The 15,996-nt window shown below is 44.3% G+C and overlaps 1 long non-coding RNA gene across 2 annotated transcripts; it reads left to right on the forward strand.

Moving 5' to 3' along the window:
* Positions 1–692: 692 nt before the first annotated feature.
* Positions 693–15,665, forward strand: LOC140134295 (uncharacterized). Of its 2 annotated transcripts, none has more exons than XR_011856177.1 (3): positions 693–826; positions 13,012–13,151; positions 15,538–15,665. It is a non-coding gene; the product is annotated as an uncharacterized lncRNA (long non-coding RNA). The 2 variants fall into 2 exon arrangements; XR_011856178.1 differs by lacking the exon at positions 693–826 and adding an exon at positions 985–1,117.
* Positions 15,666–15,996: the final 331 nt, after the last annotated feature.

Consider the following 15,996-nt stretch of genomic DNA (forward strand, 5'->3'; position numbering starts at 1 on the left):
TGCCTTGTATAGTGGTAATATTACATCCCTATCCCGAGAGTCCATACCACTTTTGATACATGACAAGATCCTACTGGCTTTAGAGGCAGCTGATTGACATTGCATGCTGTTATTCAATGTATGATCTACTAGTCACCCAGGTCCTTCTCAACAAGTGACTCTCCCAGATTTACTCCCCCAAGGACATATTTTGCCTTTGGATTATTGGCCCCCAGGTGCATAACCTTACATTTATCCACATTAAACCTCATTTTCCAAGTGGATGACTAAACATTCAGTTTGCCCAAGTCACCCTGCAGCCTATGAACATCCTCCATAGACTGTATTACACTACACAGCTTGTACTACTACTCCCATCCTCCATAGACTGCATTACACTACACAGTTTGGTGTCATCTGCAAAAATAGACACAGTGCTATTAATTCCTACCTCTATATCATTAATAAATATATTAAATAGTAGTGGGCCCAGCACAGAACCCTGGGGTACACCACTCATAACTGGTGACCATTCCATTCAGGTTATTAGATTTTACTCTGACACCGCTAGTGTGAACAGTAGTTTATGTTTGTTGAATACATTGATGATTTGCTTCACACCCATCAATATCCTGCAGCTCTGCTCCGGTTTATCAACAGTTAAACCACTGTAACTGAAAACCTTTCCATCCACTCACATCAGTCCATTGCCATTCTGTTTCATTTGGAGGTCAGAGCTCCGCTCCATCATTCCTGGGTCCAGGATCCGGCATAAGATAAATCATCTGCTCACATTTAGCTCTTTACCTGCTATAGACGCAGGTTGTAGGAAGATTCTGGTACCTAGGTATTGTTTTATTTCTGATCTCTGTATTCTGGTATCTTGACCTTCTACCTGTACTTAGACTTTACTTCTGTCTTGTGATTTTGTACTGCATTTGCCTTCTTTGTTGTGACCAATCTCTGGTGTTAATTTTGTCTTGTGTTCGTTTCCATGTTTTGCATTTTGGCGCACGGAGGGAGCATCTTCTTGTTGTCCTTTACTGCCTGGGATGAGTTGAAGCAAGTAGGTAGGGACAGCTGGAAAGGTGAATAGTGTCAGGAACCACTGTAGGTTCTGAAGAAATTGTAAAAAAAGGTAACTTATTACAGCAATAAATGCAATAGATTTGAAAATTGGCCATTTTGTAATTTGGTCACAATAACCATGTTTATGATGATGTTTTTTTCTAGAGAAAGGGGATCTGATCCTGTGATGAAGGCCCTAGGGTCAGCCAAGTCCCCCAGGGCTGCACAATGTGCTCTAGGAGCTGAGCCCTGCCTCCAGCTGTTATGTTACACAGTGAAATACATCTGTATTACACTGTGTTAGATGAATAAGAGCTTGAAGGTCAGAACATTGCTTGTTCAAGCCAACCTGTAAAAAAAAAGTTTAAAACACTAAAAAATAATTTAAAAAAAAATAAAAATAATTAATTAAATAAAATAAAAGTTCCCTAAAAACCAAGATTCCCTATACACATCTAATAAAGTACAAAAAAACACAGTCATAAAAAAGTCTGTACAATAAATCTCGCTCAGTGAACGCCGTAAAAACAAAACCCAAAAAACTTCCTGAGCAAACAAAGTCTCTTCACAAAAATGTTCCAAAAAGTGAGAAAAAGTTCTGTGTGCTAAAATGATACCTCTGAAAAGAACAACTCAACACGTAAAAAAATAAACCCTAAACCAGCAAAAAAAAAATGATTTTCTCTATATGAGTTTTTCTTCAGCAAAATTTAAAAAATTCAATAAGTTAAAAAAATATATTTAAACAACTTTATAAATGAGGTATCGCCATAATCATAGTGATCTAGAGAATTAAGATAACAGATTATTTTTATGGTGTGGGGTAAGTCCTCTAAAAAATTCCAAAAATAGAAAAATTAGAATTGACGATGGTCTTTTCCACCTTACATTCTAGAGTAAATAAAATCTCATCAATAAGCTAAAGACCCACTAAAGTGAAGTATTTGTAAGGTGCATCTAATGTCGCAGAAAATAAGCCCTTATATGTCCAAAAAACAAAGATTGCATAGACAAGTGACAATGCATAATATTATAATATAAACAGCTCCCGTATTCTATAATATACAACCCCCTTAAATAATATGTAGCTCCCTTATTATGATATACAGCCCCCTTATATTATATATAGCCCCCTTATATTATATACAGCCCCCCTTATATTATTTACAGCCCCCCTTACATTTTATACAGCCCCACTATTCTATTATATATAGCCCCACTATTCTAGAATATACAGCCCCACCATTTTAATATATACAGCCCCCCTTTTCTTGTATATACAGCCCCAATATTCTAATATATACAGCCCCCCTTTTTACTATATACAGCCCCCCTTTTCTATTATATACAGCCCTCCTTTTTATTATATACAGCCCCACTATTCTAATATATAGAGCCCCCTTTTTCTAATATATACAGCCCCACTATTCTAATATATACAGCCCCCCTTTTCTAATATATACAGACCTCCTTTTCTTATATATACAGCCCCCCTTTTCTAATATATATAGCCCCTCTTTTCTTATATACACAGCCCCCCTTTTCTTATATATACGACCCCCCATTTTCTAATATATATGGCCCCCCGTTTTCTACTATATACGCCCCCCATTTTATACTATATATACGCCCCCCGTTTTCTATTATATACAGCCCCCCTTTTATAAAAAGAATAAAGCAATCAACTCACCTCGACTCCTGTCACGCTCCCCTGCCGGCGTTCGCGTCCTCTTCCAGGGTCTTCGGCTGCCTTGGGCTCTGTGAAGGGACGCAGGCAGCGTGACATCATCGCACGCTGCCTAAGTCCTCCAAAGCAAAAGAGCGGCACAGACAGAAGGATCTGTGCCAGCGCCGCTCTGTACATCGTTCGCATCTGTCTCTTAAAGAGACAGACGCGATTTTTTTAATGTGGGCGATTCGGGCGGCAATCGCCACCCGAATTGCCCACATTATGGCCCCAAATTTCGCCACCTCACTCAGGGCTTGGGCATCAACCGCCTGAGGCAAGATTTTCATCTCGTTTCATGGCAGATGCGGCCCTGGTCACACTGCAGAACCAGCGTAGAAGGGACTGTCATAATTCAGTATACACATCAATCCTTTAATACGCATGCAGAGACTTCCATATTGTGCTCGGTTCTTGTCATCCATGCCGTGTATTTCTTTCCATTTGTGTTTATGTTTACTTTTAAAAATTAATAAAAACGGGGGCGTGGCCTGACGGAGCATGCAGTAAGACGCGCATAGGGAGAGCTCCCACCAGTTATCCTGTTTTTTATCCGGTGGTGGTCTAAGAACTGGCTCCAGAACCGAGGATCCTGCTGCTGAAACCCTCCGGTACGCTCAGACACCGGCTGAGCTTTAGAGAATGCCGTCTAAAGGCACCCGCAGCGCTAAATCTTCCCGCGGCCCTGATTTTCAAGATGGCGCTGGCGCCTCAGCGTCTACTCCCGCATCTTCCCGCCGGCAGAAGAACATCGCGGACCGGCTGGGCTGCTTTGCCAGGCAGACGGGAGGGAAACGATCGGGTCCTCCTGATGACTCATGGCAGCGGACAGATGGCTCGGTTGGAGGGGACCCGGACTTGTCAGAGGATGAGCTCTCTGATATGGAGGTGGGTGACCGGACACTTACTCAGACACCTAGGCTGAATAAAGTCTCCTCAAAGGAAGCGGAGCCTACTATTGCTGATGTTTTGAAGGCAGTGACCCGCTGTAATACAGGCATTAGCTCCCTCACACAACAAGTGGGGGGCATGCGGGAAGACCTCTCCATTTTGCGCCATGAGGTACATAAAATATCTGAACGCACTACTGAGGTAGAGCAGAGAACCTCAGATCTTGAGGATGATATGGAGAAATGCAAAAAAGCTTCCAGAAGGGCGCAGGATGAGATTGGCGCTCTTTGGGATAAGACGGATGACCTAGAAAATAGGGCACGCAGAAATAATGTAAGGCTAGTGGGGATACCTGAGAAAGAAGAGGGCCAAGACCCCACAACATTCATTGAGCAGTGGCTGCTCCAGAAATTTGGGAAAGAGACGCTATCTCCATTATTTGCCATCGAAAGGGCCCACAGGGTCCCCACAAGACCGTTACCACCAGGTCGCCCACCTAGACCAATATTGGCGAAGATTCTACATTTCAGAGACAGGGACACTATTCTGCGCAAAGCCCGGGATAATCCAGACCTCACCATCAACGGGGCTAAAATTTCTCTGTTTCCGGACTACTCTCAAGATGTGCAGCGCAGAAGAGCCAAGTTCTTGGACATAAAGCGCAGGCTACGAGCCGTGAATGTCCCCTACTCCATGATATTTCCTGCCAAGTTGCGAGTGGTAGCATTGGGGAATACCCACTTTTTTGAGGATCCTAAAACGGCCCTGCAATGGCTAGACCAACATGAAGGCCAACTGCGAAATCGTGTACCGGAGGAGGGGGACTGATCGACCCCGGTTATAGAGACCTTTAAGATAAGAGTTTCTGATATGTTGCCCTAATGCACCTGTGGTTGTTACGGTACGGGGCTCCTGATAAGATGTTCACAGAAGGGGCAGTTTTTTACATCTAATGTTTACTATAAGAGTTTCTGATATGTTGCCCTAATGCACCTATGGTTGTTACTGTACGGGGCTCCTGATAAGATGTCTACAGAAGGGGCAGTTTTCTACATCTAATGTTTATTATAAGGTGTTATTGTCAATGGTTCTGGAGTAAAAGTAGTGATCCGGATATTTTGTTAAGGGTAGAATGATCCTGTCTTCCCTCCACTATTTGGTGGAAACTGGGGGGAGGTGGGTGGGAGATGCACCTGATGAGTAGTACTGAATTCAAGATGGTTATGTATGAGAAATATGCAATACATGCTCAGAGGGTATATCGTAAGTTTACGCATAGCCCCAACAAGGGCTCAGGAGGATGGAGATGTATTAGGAGTCACTTGTGGTATATGTTGTTGTTGTGGGGGGGTAGGGGGTGGGGGGAGGGTCTGGTTCCGGCCTTGGGAGAAAGAAAATGGAAGATATGGTGGTGTGTGGTGGGAATGGGCGGCTGTGACTTTAGTGTGTATGTAAGGATAGATGGCGATGAATGTGAAGGTAGTTAGTTGGAATGTGAGAGGCCTGTCCGATGCAACCAAGCGTATGGGGGTCTTTCAGTACCTGCTTAGGCAGCAGCCTGCCATATATTGTCTTCAGGAGACACATTTGTCTGAGGATCATGTCCATTTGATGAAGAAGCCCTGGGTAGGGAATGCCTATCATGCTGTCTATTCCACATATGCGAGGGGGGTGAGCATTCTGGTACATAAGAATATACCTCTGGAATGTGTTGATAAAGTAGTGGATACGGAGGGGAGATATATCTGCCTGAAGTGCAATGTTGGCACATTCTCCTTTCTGCTTGTCGCAGTATATATCCCTCCTCCTTATTCAAATGTGGTATGTACTTTGGTGTTGGCATATATCGCGAAGCATCCAGGGATACCCTACTTGGTGGTGGGAGATTTCAATAATGTCCCTCATGAAGGCCTGGACAGACATAGACTGCTGACAGATGGTAGGGCGGTAGGGGTGACTCCCTTTGGTACTCTGATATCGGAGGTGGGTATGATAGATCTATGGCGGGTCCGGTACCCGAGCTCTAGACAATATTCCTGCTGTTCCTCTACTTATGCTAGTCTCTCTAGAATTGACCTGGCGTTGGGGGATTCTGGAATGTCACTCCGGGTGACGGATGTTCAGTACCTCCAGAGGACACTGTCCGATCATTCCCCTATGTTGATTTCCATTACTACACCTGGGGAACCTCACACTGTTAAGAGATTGTGGTGGATTAATCCATTTTGGTTGACTCAACCGCTGGTGACTAGTAATGTTCCGGGCGACCTCACTCAGTTCTTTGAGGCACATGTAGATTGTGACTCGCAGCAATGGACTTGGGAGACCATGAAAATCTTTTTGAGGGGGGTTCTTATGAAATACGTGAGTGTTACCAAATCTAGGACTCGGGCATTAGATGAGGCTATGCACCTGGAAATGCGTAGGGCAGAAGAGGACTTTATTGAAAGTCCTACTGACCTGACCAAAGCTAGATTGCGGCAGGCTCAGGAGGTACTTAACACACACTTGTTGGAGGTGGCGGCTCGGAAGCGTATGTTTATGAAACAAAGATTTTTTGAGGAAGGGGAGAAAGTAGGCCACTTGCTATCGGTCATTTCGAAGGCGCAGCAAGGGGCAACCCATATTGGTTCTCTCAAGGCGCCAAACGGGGTCGTGTGCACTGATGCTAAAGGGATTCTGGATGTCTTGCAGACCTTTTACACAGACTTGTACACAACAAGACTGCAGGCGTCAGGTGGAGATATTGAGAATTTTTTGACTAAACTCTCTTTACCTCAACTATCGGCAGAGCATAGGGATATGTTGGAGGGCCCTCTGACTTTGGAGGAGATAGAAGAGGCAACGCAGGCGATGGCCAATGACAAGGCCCCAGGTGTGGACGGGATGCCAACGGAGTTGTACAAAAAATTTGGGGGAATCTTGCTGCCCAGATTGTTAAAGGTGTTTGAGGAATCCTTTGAGAGAGGGGACTTACCACGATCGATGCAGGAAGCCATTATTGTGGTAATACCTAAGGAAGGGAAGGACCCTCAGGTGCCGGAGTCATATAGGCCCATTTCCTTGTTATCCACTGATGTGAAGATACTAGCCAAGACCTTATCCAATCGATTAATTCGTGTCATCTCCTCCGTAATTCATTCCGATCAGACGGGTTTCATGCCTCAGAAATCGACCTCTATCAATATCCGGAGATTGCTACTCAGCCTACAAATCCCCGCAGATAACATGGGTCAGAGAGCAGTTTTAACACTAGATGCCGCTAAGGCATTTGATAGCGTGGAATGGCAATATCTTTGGGAGGTCATGCGGGTGATGGGCTTTGGACCTAAATTTATATCTTGGGTCAAGGTGTTATACTCTGCACCCAGGGCGAGGATACGAGCAAATGAAGAATTGTCTGAGTGGTTTCCCCTCACTAGGGGTACACGACAGGGTTGCCCTTTGTCACCCATGCTGTTCTCCATTGCCATAGAGCCATTAGCAGCGGCGGTGAGGCTGTCTCCGGATATTGAGGGGTTTCGATATGGCCAGTTACACAATAAAATAGCGCTGTATGCAGATGATGCATTATTGTTTCTGGGAGATACCGGGCCCTCTTTGGTGGCGACAATGCGCCTGCTGGAGGAATTTGGATTCCTATCAGGCCTTACCGTTAATTGGCACAAGTCGGCCTTGATGGCAGTGGATCGTTTGGATGGGGCCTTGGCGGGATTGGGGACTCCCATACCAGTGGTTTCTAGATTTAGATACTTGGGGATAGAGGTCTCTCCGTGTATATGGGACTTTGAAGACCTTAACTTGACACCACTTCTCGCTAAGATAAGAACCAAGATAGCAGCTTGGTGTAAGCTTCCCTTGTCGGTAATAGGTCGTCTGAACCTTGTAAAGATGGTGGTGATGCCCCAGCTGCTGTATGCCCTGCATAATGCCCCGATATGGTTACCCCTTAATAGGTTTCACAGGATAAATGCCCTGATAAGAGACTTGGTGTGGGGGCGGAAACACCCTCGCATCAAGCTGGAAACTTTACAGCACTCAAAGACGAACGGGGGATTAGCCCTCCCCAATCCATGGCTCTATTATTTGGCAGCGCAGCTCCAACACCTACGGGGGTGGGGGGCTGACAGATTGGTAGGGGTCTCAGCAGGGATGGTTAGCTACTACTTAGGCACAACGAGGCTACTCATGACCTTGGATGGGGGGGGCTTCCGCCGGGAGACTGATTGGCTTCCGACTATGAAGCTGATTCACACTCTATGGGGAAAAGTGAAGCAGATTAGAGGGGTTACAGGCTTTACAGAATATACCCCCTTATGGCATAATGGGACGCTCGGGGAATTCGCTAAAATGGAAGATTGTGAGTATTGGGTCTCGGTGGGCCGGGTTACACTGTCCCAACTATGTGAGGAAGGTAGTATTAAACCATTTCAGCAACTGCAGGAGGAATTATCATTACCGCACAGCAGTTTTTATAGATATTTGCAGGTCCGCCATGCATTTGACGCACAAAAGCGACTAACTCCCTTAGAAATCAGGAAGGATCCAATTATTCGATGTGTGGCCAATGCTGATTATCTATCAGGATTGATATCCTTGGTGTATCGTCTTTTATTAGATAAGTTCCTGGATAGCCACCCCCTTAGGGTTAGGCAGAAGTGGGAAAGGGACGTAGGTACTATCACGGATGAGCAATGGGAGGGGATACTGGAGGAGATCCCGTCTATGTCCATTAGTGAATCGGGTAGATTATCTCAAATCTACATTTTACACCGCGCTTATCGTACGCCTAAATTATTGCATGATATAGGTATCCGTCCTGATGATAACTGTCCAAAGTGTGGGGAAGCTCCAGCAGATATGGCTCACATGTTGTGGACCTGCACACATCTGTCATCCTTTTGGTCAGGAGTGCTTGACCTACTTGATAAGGTTTTCTCTACACATTTGCCTAGAAACATATTGCTGTGTGTGTTGGGATGCATGGAGGAGGTGCAGTTGACTAAGAGATGTAAAACGGCGGTTGGCCGTATACTCTTGGTTGCGCGGAAGACTATTGCTGCCCACTGGATACAACCTGTTTCGCCCACTGAGGCGGAATTTCTCACAAAAGCGAATGGGCTATTGCTAAACGAGCGGGCGGTATTCCAAAAAAGGGGGAAGCCGGAGAAATTTGAGAAATTGTGGAGTGAGTGGTTAGATACACCAGGGCTGGTGTCACAAGCATTGCTGAGGGGTAGGATTAGCGTGGGGGGTACGAATGTCGGGGTATGAATGATTTTGTTGGTCTGAGACGATGCTGAAGGGCTGGGGCATTGCTCAACCTTTTATGAGCGATAACATTGGGCAGACAAGGTCCATCCCAGAATTGCTGTAGGTGAAGCTTTCGGGGGCCGGAACCGGGGGGAGGGAGTGGGGGTTGAGGGGGGGGGGTGGCTGGGGGGTATTTCTTTGTTTTTTCCCCATTTGGGGTATTGTTGGCACTGTATTGTTTGTCTTAAAATGTAAAAATAAATAAAGATCAATCTGATTTAAAAAAAAAAAATTAATAAAAACGAATTTAAAAAATGAATAGATAAACCATTTTTGGACAAGTTTGTCATCGATGAATATTTTTGATGTTTTTGTTTTCCTCGATCAATGGACAAGAGCCCTTTAAAACGACTCAAACCTGTACTAAGGACGCATCTGACTTAAAAAAAAGACCATCTTCGCACTTGGTTGTTTGTTTTAGATTACTGAGCTGTTTGTACTTTTATCCGAGGGGCTAAAATATCACCACCTTTTGTTGGCAAACAAAGCGTGTGATTTATGCAAAAATATACACGATGCAGGCGTTCACACGTGAGCTTCTTCTCCTTCCAGGGTGAAATGTACAAATTTATTATAAAAATACAACTGACTAAGGGCAAATCGAGACTCATCGTGTGACACCATGATGCAAATTTCGATCTAGAGAACAGTTTACTCATAAACATCCATACGCATCTTTAGAAATATGGTAACAAAAGGGAGATGAGGCTCGATCTTAGTAGAACCAGAACTGTCCTTAACGTGGCCAAAAATATTTGAGGTTTGAGTGCTCGAGAAGTAGCCAATGTTAATTTGATGCCTTTTGAATTGATGGCCAAAAGACACAAAAATGAAATAATGGCAAATGCTCTGAAGAGCAGGACTAGGGTTCCTTTGTCTCCAATGCTCCGGTAACCCAACCTCAATCAACTCTTTCGACAATGGTTCGTCAAAAATGGATTGTTTTGGTAGACCTGTGGTGGTCTTTTTATGGTCTTCTGAATCTCTGGTGGGTTTCTGGTGCCCCTTACTAATTCACATACCATTGGAGGAACTAAATACGATTGGGGTACATAGATGATTTACAGATCTATACGGAGTCATTGCACACAGAACAGAGACCATAGTAGGACTGGAAGTGGGCCATATCTCCTAAGCTGAATCGGTCTTTGCCAAACATTGTGAGTTCAGGTCGCCTAACTCAGACTTCAGATGGAAATTCGTTTTGGCATTTGAGCTTCAACCCATCAGTAAAACCTGCAGTAGGTGCACTCCCCTTGATCGGAGATTAACAATCCTAGGGAAGATGGCACGAACATTAGGTGGTAACCAGTGGGCCTTCGAGTTCGGGTACCTGTACCAAACTTTTGTTCAAGGTTCGACTGAACTTGGCAAACTTGAACTTGAACAGGGCCACTCACCCCTAGTGATCTCGAAACTTATGCCTATCCTGTGGACATCAGAGATGTTAAAGTATATTGGTTTGACAACCCCTTTAAGGAGCTAAGCAAACGACAAGACATCAACATCGAATGACAACTTTTTGCCACAAAATCAATGTTTTGGCCTCTCGCAACAATTTATTTCCATCGAGGTCTGAATTTGTTGTGTTTTTGCATCAACTTTTTTTTTTTTTTTTACAAAAATTTGCCCCCCAAATTTCTCATCATTTATGAATCCCAATTCAGTGGAATTTTTTTCCTCGAAAAAAACCGCTGCTTTTATCATAAACAATTGCCAGATGGCATACATTATCATTCTTTTTCTCCTTTCACAAAAGCGGCATTAATTGCAGAGCAACCCGGGGCTCCACTCAGCTCATCAGTATGATAACACTTCATGACCCTGATTAGTCGTCAGTCTACTCAATTAAAAAGATCATTTAGATATTCACCCAATCATTTGCCTACAGAGCCACCTGGGCCTCAACCAGGGGCTCCATTTTTAACATTCCCTTGCCCTCCCTTGTCTCTCTCTCCCTCTTAGCTTCTTAACATATCTCCAAAAAGACGTAATTGAATTAAATAAAGCGTGGCTGGGGCAGCTGCAACATCTGCTGTTTGTGGTATGTCAAGCCTTCAGCGTTAAGAACAGTTGCATATGCTTCAAATTACCAGGTCGTCGAGATGAAACAGTCGATGATAGTATTTTGGTGCCAGCATGAGAAGCAGCTCACAGCTGTGTGCAATTTACAATTAAAGGATTTATCAGAGCTCAATTGTACTAGTGAATCAAGTGGTGAGAGGTCAGTTAGTGAATTAGACCAATTAGAGCTTTTTCCCGGTAAATTATCTGTCTTACTACCTATTGATAATTGTCATATCTTCACATGGGTCAGGAGTTAAGAAGGTGCTTAATGAGATGCCGAATGCCTAGTGGTGTGAAGGCACTTAGCAGGTCCCAATAAATTCGAGATAAAGTCATGTTTAATCACAACATGAAGACAACTATTAGTAGCGATGAGGGTCGGATGGTGTAGAGGGCTGTCTTCGAAAGTAGGGGAAGACTATATCAATTTGTAATCATAGTTTGTAGGTGACACCTAAGTCACTTTGAATGATGGGACTGGCTCGACTCAACTCACTTCATCTTAGTTGGTTTCCCATTGTAGAATGTATCCACCTCGTGTTCATGGTTGTCTTTAAAGTAAAGAGGTAGCACCTAGAGTAGGCTCACCTCCACCGGTAAGACCACAGATCATGTGTTACCCTCTAAATGCCAGTGGCATTTTCCCAGGGATCTTTGCTCCCTGTCATCTCATTGAGGAACAACGAACCTAGAGTAAGTTCCAGCATGTGCCGACATCATATAGAAAGCAGCACCGATCATGGGTGTTACTACCGGTGGGAGGGGGATGAGTAAAGTCTGGCTTTGGGTCCACTCATCACTTGTCAAGAGTCCATTTTCCATAATATTGGTCAACTGAGTTTGTTTTGGTCCTTATTTTTGCACTTACGTTGGACTTTGCATTCATTGCTTCATATCCACTGATGACATCGGTGTCGGAATGTTAGTGTTGGTGTTTTTAGTCCACATTTTCTGTACCTTTAGTGTGATAGACTGGGGAAATACAACAGATTGGTCTCCATTTAGTCAGTAGGTTGTTTTTTTGCATTCACCCTACCTCTAGAACAGGTCAAGCTAATTTTTATAGTGTTTCATTAGTATTGTAATAAGAAGGATTTAGTTAACTTTGAGTGTCGGGGTCACCAACTCAACATTAAAGGGAACCTGTCACCAGGAGACCCATTTTTAGCACTCCCCTCACTCGGGATTGGCTGTAGAGGAACAGGGGGCGTCGCTAAGCCAAGTGATGGGTGTTTTCATATATTTGAAAAGGACACATGGAGGAGCAGTTTCCCAAGGGTGGGGGGGCGGTCCCATTCCAGCCACTCCCAGGTGGCTAGTCACACAGCAGATGCTAATGAAAGGTGCTATATAACATATCTTTTTTTTCTGTAAAACCTATTTTTTATGCAAAAACACTTTGGCGGTGTATGTACTATGCTCTGTGGGGACTGGGGGAGTGCTAAAAATGGGTCTCCTGGTGACAGGTTCCCTTTAAGGGGACACCCAGCCTAAGAGTCTACATTGGACTAAGTACCATGGAAGCCACAGTGGTACCAGAACATCAAGGCAGGTCCAAGGGGGTCTAGAAACAGCCTATTTTCTATGCTATAGTACTGGGTCATCTTGGCTCAAATTAGATTTGACTCGGATCAAGTAAGGTCAACTAAAGGTGACCCCAGTACCATGCAGTGGAAAAGGGGCTTATGATAAGTAGACATGAGCCAGTGGAAAGAGACATCAAATCAGTTGTTTTGAATTGAACCGAGCCGCAACGGGACCACATAATGGAAAAGTGGCTACAACAAGACCACTGGGAGATGCCATGAAATTCTAAGGCGTCTTTGGTTCTCTTGATTCATTGTTTAAAGACGCTTGTGCCTGATAACCAAAGAGATTCTGGTGTAGTAAGACCAGAATTTAACCGAATAAAACTGAATGTTGTACGGATACACTGTAGGTTGACTTCTTGTATTGCTGTATTAAAGGAAACCCGCTGGATAGCCGTTTTTTTAACCAAAGACACTTACTGGCAGCCGCACTGAGGAGCAGCCAACTGCGAGATACGGATGATGACCGCGCATGCGCAAAACTTCCCAGAAGCCGGATGATGTCACCTGCTTTTAGGGTGGGCAATGGGACTGAGTGGGTGGAGACTGAGGAGGCGGGAGGCATAATTATCATAGGGGAAGAGTAAAGCAGCCCGTGTGACGTACCTTGGAGTACCTGAAACTAATATTTAAAAAAATGTTTGTTTTTTTGGTCAAAATGGCACAGTTTTAGGGCTAATAACGATATGATCTTGTATCAGTATGAAAACACCGATGAGTAGAAGTGTTTGGTTAAAAAAGCTGGATTTGCAAATGTTAGATTTCCTTTAAAAGAATAGATGGTTTATCAAAAATGTATTAAAAATTGATAAAAAATAACTTCTTCGAAAGAATACTTTAGATTTCGAAAGAAATTGACCACCCATAAAAGTTGTTACCCACTTCCTTACCAAGCAATTTTTTATTTTCCTTTACAAGTGTTTTTATATTTTGAAAGATTTGACATTTTGGGATGCAGCGATAACTAACATGTTTATGCTTTTACTTGTTTATTGTTATATGTTTTATAGGGAAAGGGGATTGTTTTGAATTTTAATATATTGCCGGGCGCACGATCTTAGTGACTCCCCGCACAGTGCATTATACACGGACAATGCACTTACATGCACCAGGAAAAAGAAGGTGAACTCCGGGGACCTGAGCGGGGAAGTGACACATGCAGGATATCGGGCGCACGATCTTAGTGACTCCCTGCACAGCGCATTATACACGGACAATGCACTTACATGCTCCAGGAAGAAGAAGGTGAACTCCGGGGACCTGAGCGGGGAAGCGACACATGCAGGATATCGGGCACACGATCTTAGTGACTCCCCGCACAGTGCATTATACACGGACAATGCACTTACATGCACCAGGAAGAAGAAGGTGAACTCCGGGGACCTGAGCGGGGAAGCGACACATGCAGGATATTGGGCGCACGATCTTAGTGACTCCCCGCACAGCGCATTATACACGGACAATGCACTTACATGCACCAGGAAGAAGAAGGTGAACTCCGGGGACCTGAGCGGGGAAGCGACACATGCAGGATATCAGGCGCAGGATCTTAGTGACTCCCTGCACAGCGCATTATACACGGACAATGCACTTACATGCACCAGGAAGAAGAAGGTGAACTCCGGGGACCTGAGCGGGGAAGCGACACATGCAGGATATTGGGCGCACGATCTTAGTGACTCCCCGCACAGCGCATTATACACGGACAATGCACTTACATGCACCAGGAAGAAGAAGGTGAACTCCGGGGACCTGAGCGGGGAAGCGACACATGCAGGATATCGGTAGCACGATCTTAGTGACTCCCCACACTGCGCATTATGCGCGGACAATGCACTTACATGTACCAGGAAGAAGAAGGTGAACTCTGGGGACCTGAGCGGGGAAGCGACACATGCAGGATATCGGCTGCACCATCTTAGTGAATCGCAGCACAGCGCATTATACACGGACAATGCACTTACATGCACCAGGAAGAAGAAGGTGAACTCCAGAGACCTGAGCGGGGAAGCGACACATGCAGGATATCGGGGCACCATCTTAGTGAATCGCAGCACAGGGCATTATACATGGACAATACACTTTCGGGGAACTCTGCGGACCAGGTAAGTAAATGTGCCCCATTGTAATTGATAACATTTTTAGAAAATCAACTAAATCAGAAAAATTGGATACAACACTGATGACATTGATGAACATGAACAACACTGAAGATTCAGTATAGCATGTCGGTAGGAAAGTTGTGTAGAACCTCTTTAGACTTTACCCAATAAGACAACGATGGGACCTGTTTCCATAAAACGACCTTTGTAGAACCATTAGATCCAGGGTCTTCCCTACTGAAACAATTACCTTACAATCCAACAACGACGTCCCAATAAAAAAGTGCTTAACTGTCCTCGTAATCTCGGAAGAATCTCCGTAGAGTATCTGTGAAGTCTGTTATCTCCCAACCCTGCGGTACAGCGCGATAATCAAAGTAAATCCTTACTCAGTATTTTCACGAGTAAAACGATGAATGCCACAAGCAACAAAACTAGAAAGAAAAATGGAATTAAAATATTCATTCAGTGATTAATATAACATAAGATGACCCATTTGAGCGTTTCCAACTCCTGAAACAACAAAGACTTGTAATATTTCTGGAGACCCCCCGGGTGGTTATTATACTCCAGAGTGTAATCCAGTACATATCCGTCAGCAGCCAGGAATATACAGGTGCGGGGTCTCTTATCCTGGATTTGCTCCTCCATTTTTAATCACGTAAAAACCACAGTCTTCAGGGGATGTTTAACTTTGAGGTTAAACTTTCAAAAATTTCAAAAACTAGTTTTTTTTGGCTATTAGAAGCTCGGAGGAGAGGTCAACGGAGGTTTAACTTTGAAAGGTTTGTGTCATTGATAGGATGTATCCTCTATCTGCGATCATGGTCTTTCAAAATGGAGCACCTAAGATCGGGAAGACTGCAAGACCCCCGGAAAGGCTCGGAGAACCACGAATGCGTAAAATGGCTTGTTTCACCGTTTCACCTACCTGCTGTGCACCAATAAAGGTTTTCAAAGTCTTCATATGGATGATAGCCACCTTTCCTTCTGCTACTTGGATTTTCCTATAGACTGTTTCCCATATTTGGGCCCCACGAGGCAGCTTTACAGTAGACAGTGCCATTGTAGCTTCTACCCAATTGCCCCTGATGTGCTCAATGCCAGGTAGTTCCACAAAGGTCGGTGGAGCACAGGTCAACTATTTAGTGGCTGAAACTCAAAGTCTATCTTTTAAGGGGTAAATAAAAGGGACCTCTGATCTCCTGTTCTGCATATGAAATGGGTGATGGGGTTTCTAGGCTGTAATGATACATTTATA

Source organism: Engystomops pustulosus, chromosome 5, assembly GCF_040894005.1.
Source record: "Engystomops pustulosus chromosome 5, aEngPut4.maternal, whole genome shotgun sequence".
Classification (NCBI taxonomy): domain Eukaryota; kingdom Metazoa; phylum Chordata; class Amphibia; order Anura; family Leptodactylidae; genus Engystomops; species Engystomops pustulosus.